The sequence below is a fragment of the Heterocephalus glaber genome, unplaced genomic scaffold, assembly GCF_053883595.1.
Source record: "Heterocephalus glaber isolate CG9 unplaced genomic scaffold, H.glaber_assembly_v1.0 deba00001572, whole genome shotgun sequence".
Lineage (NCBI taxonomy): Eukaryota > Metazoa > Chordata > Mammalia > Rodentia > Bathyergidae > Heterocephalus > Heterocephalus glaber.
Window position 1 is genome coordinate 19,502,295 of NW_028258357.1, and position 9,447 is coordinate 19,511,741.

A 9,447-nucleotide genomic window follows, 5' to 3' on the forward strand; every position below is an offset into this window, starting at 1 on the left:
GTTGAACAGAAAGGAAACAGCTGATAAGTTGGGGGAGGCCAGTACGGTTTATTTGGCTCCTCTAATCTTTGCTGGTTTCTTGAGTTAATAGAGCATCTTTATTCCAACCAGTGCCCTCTCTGCCAAATCTCCTCATTAAACTGAGCTGTGATTAGAAAAGAATAAATGACATTTTACTTCATAGGCGACTCTTTCCAAGCTTCCATACTGCTCTTTAAGCTTTCCTCTTACACAACTTTTCCTTGGCCCTGGGCATTTCTTCTCCCTGGCAGCTCTTCCACACAGGATGTCATGGTGCCTGACTCCTTCTGTAGACCTTGACTGAATGATGCACCTGCCTCCACACCCAGCCCTGTGGGCTCAGTGGTTACCCACATGTTCATTCATTCTGCAGCCATTAATTCTTATACACAGAATGGGCTTGTGTACTTTAGACTCAAGTGGCCATCACTGAGCATTCTTAATTGGTTCAGAAGTGGAAATCCTCTTTGGATTTCTCACACTTGTTTTTCTGTTTGTTTTCCTAAAGTCAAGGAAGCTCAAAATACATGCTGCATATGCCAGAAAGATACGTGTCCCACATGTAGACAGATGTTGACTAAAAAAGTGTCACTTGGGGAAATTGTTAAAAAATGGAGATTTCAGGGTCTCCATTCCCAGAAGTTTTGGGCCAATCTGAGTGGGGTCCAGAGGATTCTAGTGCGGACCTAAGACTAGATTTGCTCCCATTGATGAGCTAAGGCTATGGCAGGAGAAATGAGCAAGAAGAACACTTGAAAAAGGACTTGGTAGGTGGGGGGGACAGGGGGCAGGAAACCAAGGATGACCCAGGTGTACATATTCCTTCTTAGTTTATTTGCAGAAACAAAAAATATTGCTCATTTCAAGGGTAGGGAGTGTCCCAGGGCAGTTACAATGAAGCAATACCTCCAAAAAAATCCCCCCGGATTCTTTGATGTCAAAATAATACATTCCAAGTAGAGTGCATACTCTATGATGGACTATAAGGAGTTGACCTGAGGTTGGAAGAAAGTAAAACCTGATGCTGCTGCGAGAAATGAGCCGGACTTTTCTTCCTGGTCATCCAACCTGTGACCCTAGACACCAGAGGTCATATTGGTGTCATTATGAATTTGTAATCCTCAACTTCAGATGAAAATTCTCTGTCAATGTATTTCTCTACTAAGGTGTCTTACTAATCAGAATGAAAATTTTATACCTTTCACTCCTAGGTCAAACTTCTAACTTTCTCCCCTAGTCTCCCTGCACCCAGCTCTATTAATTTTATTTTGAGTCAGGCTCTCACTATGTTGACTGGGCTAGACTTGAACTTGCAACCTTCCTGTCTCAGCCTCCCAGAGTGGTGGGATTACAGGCATACATTACCCTGCCAGGCTGCCCTTAGTTTTAATGATGGTCTTAAATCCTACTTCATGGAGAATATATACACCCTCAGACAGGCACACCATAATTTTTCTGCTATCAGTTCTACAAATGCACCTGCAGCTGTACTTCTTTTTAATCTTTTGCCAAAGACCATTTTTATTTTCCTGAAAGAGTCTGGATCTTACACCTCCTCATCTTTACAAAGATCTATTTTTTCCAGTTTTCCCTTTGCTTTTTTTTTTTTTTTTTTTGGTACCAGGGATTGAACTCGGGTCCTTGTGCTTGCACAGCAGGCGGCAAAACCACTGAGCTAAATCCCTGGCCCCCTTTGCTGTATTTTTCACCTTTAACTTTTATATTTTTACTGGATTATTTCTGTTAGTATACACACCCTTTGTGCCATCTTCCATTAAAAATACACCTCCTGGGGGTGGGGATGTAGCTGAGTGGTAGATCACTTGTCCAGTGTGTGCAGCACGCTGAGTTCCATCCCCAGTACCTCAGTCAATCAATATCAATCCATCAGTCATCAGTCTCTCAATCCCATACCCTTCTGTTTCTCTGACTCCTGCTTTGTCAAAATTCTTTCAATGTTTCCTTCATATTTTGCATCATTTTCCCACCTCTCATTCTTTCTTCTCCTCAGGCTTTGAGTCTTTCTCTCGTCTTATACTCAGCACATAGTCTTGTCAAAACTTGATATTACTAAACTTAAAGTGTTGCCAGTATTATGCATAAGATGCAGTAGGGTTCTCTGAGCTTCCTGGATTTGTGGTTTGGTGTCTGGCATTAATCTGGGGAAAATTTCAGACATTACTGTTTTGAATATTTCTTCTGTTACTTTCTCTCTTTCTTGTCCTTCTGGTATTTCCATTATGCATATGTTGTAATTTTTCTAGTTGTCCTACCACACGCCTTGGATACTCTGTTCTATCTTCCCCCCTAGTCTCTATCATCTTTACTTTTCAGTTTTTGAAGTTCGCATTGAGATATCTTCAGGCTCAGAGATACTGTCCCCAGCTATGTTCAGTAGACCCTAACCCTCACCCCAGCAAAGATATTCTTCATTTCTGCCATAATATTTTTGATCAGCACTTTTTATGGTACTTTCTTAAGATTTGCACTGTTCATCATAATCACAATTATTTTAAATTCCTGGTCTGATAATATCAGTATCCCTTTCATGTCTGGTATGGATATTTGCTCTGTATTTTCAAATTATGTGCTTTAAAAAAACCTGTTAGTGTGCCTTGTGTTTTTTTTTTTTTTTTCTTTTTGGTAACAGGGATCAAACTCAGAACCTTGTGCTTTCAAGGCAGGCACAGAGCCAGTGAGCTAAATCCTCAGGCCTTGTAAGTTTTGATAGGTAGACATGATGTACTGGATAAAAGAATTGCTGTAACTAGGCCTCTAGGGATGTGATGGTAGGACATTGTCTTAGTTACTTCTTTGTTGCTGGGACAAAATACTCAAAACCCACAAGTTAAAGGAGGCAAGATTTATTTTGGATGAGAATTTGTAGAGGTTTCCATTCATAGTTGGCTGGCTCCAAGGCATAGTGGAGGAGGCCATGGCAGGGCAGGCAGGAGGCAGCCAGCAGTGAGCTTCCCTTTCCCTTTTTACTCCACTCAGGCTACAAGCCTATTTGCTGGTGCCACGCACACCCAAGGTGGGTCTTCGGCCACACCCACAATAATGCAAATCCAATCAGCAGATTGGTGCAGTTGTCACACCCTTAGTCTAGTGCCACACACCCATGGCCCAGGCACCCCCCAGAGCCCTACCCATGAGCGCATGAATCTCTGGGGACATGGAGATAGCAGCCACAGCAGAAGTTGCGAGAGCGTGTGATGGGTAGTTCTGTGATGGAGCCTCAGTCTTTAGAAAGCATCCGGGCTGTCAGCTCCACACATTTTGTTCCTTTCTTTCTCTTTTCCCATCTTCAATATCTGCTTTATTGCTTTTCATTAATATATATTCATGACACATGGTGGCCCCTTCAGCTGGGGGTTTGATACACACCTTGATCACTTTTTCCTGCCCCTGCCCCGCCTGCCTGTCCTCCCCTCTCCCTCCTTCCCCAGTGACTAACCTCATGTTCCCCACTTTCGAATGTGGCAGAATGGCTGCAGTGTGCTGGAGCCAGACCCCTCCCCTTCCCACATGGAAGTTTGGAGCTGACTGGATTGGGTATTGGCCTTCCCCTGGGTAGGTTAATCTGAAACAACTTCCGCAGATTAGACTGTCTTTAGCCAGTTTCTCCCAAGCTTCAGGCCCGTTGCAGAAAGGCAGAATGCGTGAGTGTGTTTCAACATGCTCCCTGCACCTTACTCTGACATTTACTGCAAGATTCCCATTGGACCTGGAGGGAAATCTCCCGGTATCATTGGGACCCGGTGAGCACCTCTGCGCAGAGCTGTTGGCTCTCAGAGTTGTTAGCACAGAGTATCCCACGACTTGTCAGTCACAGTGTGACTTCCTTGTGCCAGTCCTGGGTAGCTTAACACAGCAGCGCTTTCTTCTCTCAGCTCTGGGGGCTGGAAGTATGACAAGCTCTGCTCTCTCAAAGGTTTGAAGGAGGAAACCGTGTTTGTCTCTTCCAGCTCTGTGGCAGCATCACTCCCATCTCTGTCTCCTCTTCCCCCAGCCCTCTTCCCTGTGTCTGTGTGCGAGTTGCCCTCCCTTTGCCTCCGTAAAGCCACCAATCATTGAATTTAGGGCCTCCTCCACGTCCCGGATGGTTAGGGCTCAAGAGTCCTAACACATCTGCAAAAACCCTAAGGCCTGATTCATGGCGGGGGCGAGGGGTGGGGGGAGAACCTAAATGTGTCTTTTTGAGGGATACAGTTCAACCTGCTACAGCCGTAAAAACCAAATTCAAGGCGTGCGTGAAGTTTTGCGCAGTGGCAGTATCCTAGCCAGTGAGGTTTACCCGAGGCGCGATGATTGCTAATTGAAAAGCATGGGTGAGTCACAGCAGGACCTCTGAGAGGCTGTATGTGGGAATGTTGTAAGGATTTGGATTTCGGAATCCAGTGTGCAGACACCAAAAGTCCTTCAGCATTTTAAGTTTTTAAGTTGAGCCCCTGGATGAACAGTGGAAGCAATTCCTCATCAAGAGAGAAGGAAGCTTTTAGGAATGGTGACTGTGAAGACTTTTACAGTCACCTCCAGAACAACACAGAACTTAAGTGTAAGCCCTCTGGGGTCAGATAGACTGTTCTCAGCAATTGTGTTGCGGCTCAGTTTACTCGGATCTTGAGATCACCGTCTTACAAAATGTGTCTGATATTTCTCTCATGATAGTGTTGGGAGAAGGCAATGTGATTATGCGTGTGAGATACTAAATAATCAGTGACAAACACATGGCATTCTTTCCATAAGTCTCTTCTGTTCCTCTCATTTGAAAGGAGCCTATGATGATTCCCCAGGTTCCATTCTTGGATTTTAGTAAAAGGATAGTGGATTAGGAAAGGTGACATGGTGGCCATAGGTAGGGAGGGGGAGAGAAGAAGGCAAAGGGCCTACTAAATTGTCCCTTGAGAGTTGGCAAGACCAGTGGTGTGAGACTAGAGAGAGGGAGGAAAGGGGGAAGATATTACAGAGGCAGCTGCACAGGACTCAGAGAACAATGAACTGTGAGGAAAGACAAAGATTTATGACTTCCTCTCCGTGGGAAGTTGGAATAGGGTCTTCAATGGAGGTGGGCAGCCAGAACGTAGAGTGGTACCCATGAGAGGACATGACAGGCTTGTTCAGCTTCACCTGGTGATGTCCTTGCAGTCTGGGACCTGAGCCACCAGGCAGGCTCACAGCAGGCTCTCAGGGCTTCCTGTCAGAGTGGCTGGTGGATATTCTATCTAGGTCAGCACTGTCTGATAGAGATATAATGAGAGCCATTATGTAAACCATCTGTAATTTAAATTTTTCTAGTGGCCACATTAGAAAAAAAGTGAAAAGAAATAGATGAAACTAATTGTAATAACATTTTCTCATTACATCTAAAATGTTATAATCCCAAGAAATAATCCACATAAAATTGTTGATTATGTCATACTCTTTTTTCATTCTAAATCTTTGAAATCTGATTTGTATTTTACAATGATAGCACAGCCCGATTGGCACTAGGCCTGTTCTGAGAGTAATAGAGGTGGAGGTGACCGTCAGGCTGTGGATTATAATGTTAGGTTGCCTGTCAAAAGAGGAAGTAAGTCTGGCCTCACTTGCATGCAGGAGAAAAGACGATAGTTGTAAGGGAGAGAATGTTATGTGAAATGGGAACCTAGGACAGAACTGGGGAACGCCTTATTCTGTAAAGATCTGATTTTCCCATTAGAGTTCGGAGGCACAGAAAAGAGGTGAATTATTAGCAGTGATCCATTGTGCTGGTGTTTTATCGTATTTCCCTCTTGTTTTCTTTGTTCTATTCTTTACAGATACCTCATTTATGTTTGTAGTGTCCATTTCTCCATTATCGTAACGTAAGTGGGATTTTCTCCTGACCATATTTCCAGAGCAGTCCCTCCCACACGTTAGGGTTCAGTAAATGCCTGTGACATAAAAGCCAAATCTGTGCTGCCCAGTGATTAGCAGTGCAATTGGCAGAGAAGAATTAGGTACAAGAAAAGCGCCCTAGTGTCAGATTGCCAGAGAACTGGACTCCCAACGGGTGATACTGCGCATATGGACGCCTGGAGTTCGAGAGAAAAAATGATCCGCTGGGTTTCAAGTAGCCTAAAAAGACAGCATTGGAACCTGGTGCATGTCTTAAGCCATGGCTAACTTTGGCGTATTTGGAGAGAAAGGGAACATTTTCTAGGTGGGCTGAGTGATGTGCCAACACAGGATGCATGTGGAAATTTGAGTTGTAATATACATTGGGAAAAAGTAAGATACCGAGTTGGAATGGTTTCCACTGCAGTTTCTGAGGTGTGCTAAGCAGAATTTTAGGAATAGCATATAAATGAATTGGAAACACAGGAGCTGGTAGGAGGTATTGCAACAAAGCCTTTGGGGATACGAAGAGGAGAGATACAAGTGCTGTTTAAACAATGGCCGCAGTGAACTTTGCTTTCATCTGAAGGTGCACTGGATGGTTGTCCTAGTTATTTTTCTCTCATTGCCGAGACAAATACCCACACTCAAAATTAAAGGAGGAAAGGTTTGTTTATCTCACAGTTCATAGAGGTTTCAGTCCATAGCTGGCTGGCTCCAAGGCAGGGTGCATGGCAGACAGGCATCGAAGAGGAGGAACAGTCCATGGCAGGCAGAAGGTAGCAAAGCAACCAGGGAAAAGGCTAGCCTCTTTCTGTCCCTTATATTGTACCCAGGCTACCGGGATTAGGGCGGTGCCAAACCAATCAGTGGACTGATTTAGTAATCACCCACCCTGGATCCCAGCACCCCTAATCCTAGCACTGTACCGTGAACCAGTCACATACTCTAGATTCAGGCACCTCTGAAACAGCCCCACCTATGACCCCATGAGGCTTGGGGTGACATCTAGACATGAGCCATAACAATGCTTGAATGTGTTGTTAAGAGCAACTCCAAGTGAACTTCGTCCACTGAGTGACAGCCCCATAGACTGAAAGTTGCAAATAGCAAATGCTTTTAGAGGTGGGAACTGAGGGAGGAAAATGGGTTGAAGTCAAAGTGTTGGAAGGCATCCAAGTGGAAATTTCCAGTAAGCCTTCAGATGACTGAGGGACTCACGGAATGTAGGTTCTTTCCAAATCTTCTGTTCTTTTCGCCTGTACAGATAGTGTTTACTTTCTGTGTTTTCCTGTGGCTCTGTTGATTACATTCTTCTGAGTGGTTTGAAGTTGCTCTGGCTTCAGACCGGCATATGTTTTGGGTATGGTTAGAATAGAGAGCTAACAAGCCCAGGGTCATGGGTTAGAGCCCCAGGAGGGCCAGTTAGTGTCCTGGAGAGGAAATGGTGTTGTGTGGCTCACAGACTGCACCCCTAACCTTGTCTGCTTGTCTCTAAGCTGCAGCAGTGTCCCAAGGGGGCTGGTGGGAAAGCGCGTGGTCACGTGGCATCCATCGCAGCTACTGGGAGGAGAGCTCCAAGTGGGTCTGTCAGGGTTGCTTCTTCAGGAAGCTTTGGCTGCTTTCCTCCGCAGCTCTTGGGACAGAGATAGCAGTTTAGAGACCACGTTCTGATGAAGCGCACACGGGACGGTCACGTGTCTCTCTGTGTGCATCCATGTCCCCCCACGGGTCTGCTCCTCAGGAAAGGGGCAGTGTGACTGTCCAGCAGTGGGTGGGATTTGCTGTAAGTGTCTGCTTGCAAGTGATGGAGTATTATCAGTTTGACTTTTAGAGCTGGCTTACGAATAAACCCTGGAGAGGTGAATGTGCCCAAAAGACTCCAAGCAAACCTTTCACTGAGCGCTTCGCTTCGTTATCTTATCAGACTGCTTGAGCTCACTGCCTGCTCTTACTGGGAAATACAAGTCCACTCCCACAGTTCTTGTTAAACGGTCAGACAAGGACAAGCAAGAAACGGGGCTGGGGTTTTAAGGAATGACAGTGCCCACAGAACGGCCCTAGACGAGCCCCGGAAGACACTCTCTGCAAGTGTACAGTTACCAAAACTTGTTGGGATAGCATCTGAGGTCCAATTCTATGGGTTCTGCAGTTTCAAAAATCAATTCAAATCTCAAATTGCTTTTCCAGTTGACTGATACAGCCCCGGTCGTTCAAGAGTGACCCCAAAGAGGATTTGGAATGATGTTACATGCACATTGGAAGACTCAAAATAAATCCTCACAGCTGAAGAAGGGCTTGAAAACAGGTTCCCTTTTTCTTTCAGGGAATTGTAGTTTGCCATACTAGGGTTATTTATATCATATGACAGTACGAAAAATGGAAAAGAATGAGGAGTAAGAGAACAGATCATCAGATACCGTTTAACAGATTGCTAAGAATAAGAGTGATATTTTAGAAGACTGTGCTGTGGAATAAATATGAACAACAGTAAAAGACACAGTCACTCCAGCTGTGTATTGGTGAATCCAGTAAAGCTGGTTGAAAAATTCCTGGAGTTTGGTTTATGGATACCAGCAACTGACTTATTCACACTGTCCTTTTGAATTGATTACACTGACATGAGTAATTATTTTGGTATTATATAGAGATATCCTGAAGATACCACATAAATAGGCAAAAATCATTATATGTTTGTGGTTCTGCAGGCTAGGCTGGGGTTAAGAAAATGGACGCATCCTAGTGACACAGCAAGAAAATGATCCACTTGAAATTTTACATTGGCTTTGTGGTGTGAGGGTTTGCACCAGTGCTTTCCCAAGTGATTTGCAAAGTGAGATTCAGGATAGGGGAAATGTGACCACTTGGTTATGGTCAGAAAAACGGAGCCCATGAGCTGGTGTGTGCTAGAAAAGGGCCTGATGAAGCCAGCAGGACTCTCAGCTCCTTAACCAGTATTCGGAGTCTTAATGACACAACAGAGGAAGTGGTAATAGAGGTGCCCATAAAACTTCCAGGAGCCGTAGAAGCAGGAGCTAAGGACCAGGCTAGCACTAGACCAGGCCACGGTTTCCACCTCGCCCAGAGAAATCAGAGCAGTGAGAAGAACGAAGACACTGTGATGAGGCTTCCATGCACTCACTCAGTTTAAAGACATGGCCTTTGCTCTTAGATTACAGGCATGCCATGTTTTTGAAGTTAATTCCCTTTCCCTGACATATGGTGATGACAGACGATTTTTTTTGATGTCCTTGATAAAGATGTTACCACTCCATGTGAACTTCTCCAAATTTCTACTCTTATATTTTTATGTTTTGAGAAATCTGGAAGTTTAGGGACTACTGCATGATTATATCTAACCCTCATATGAATATCAAGCAGATATTACTATGATTATCATTTTTTAATTTTATTTTATTTTTTATGATTATCATTTTATAAAAGAGGGAAGTGAAGCTGGGTGTGATGGCACACAGGTGTAATCCTAGCACGCTAGGAGGCTGAGGCAGGAGGATCTCCAGTTTGAGTCCAGCCTGGGCAAGTTAGTATCTCTCTCAAAATTAAAAA

At 44.4% G+C, this 9,447-nt stretch overlaps 1 non-coding gene across 1 annotated transcript; it reads left to right on the forward strand.

Moving 5' to 3' along the window:
* Positions 1-4,278: 4,278 nt before the first annotated feature.
* LOC147823611 (U4 spliceosomal RNA) lies at positions 4,279-4,419 on the forward strand. The gene has a single exon (XR_015443677.1). It is a non-coding gene; the product is annotated as a U4 spliceosomal RNA (small nuclear RNA).
* The last annotated feature ends 5,028 nt before the right edge of the window (positions 4,420-9,447 follow it).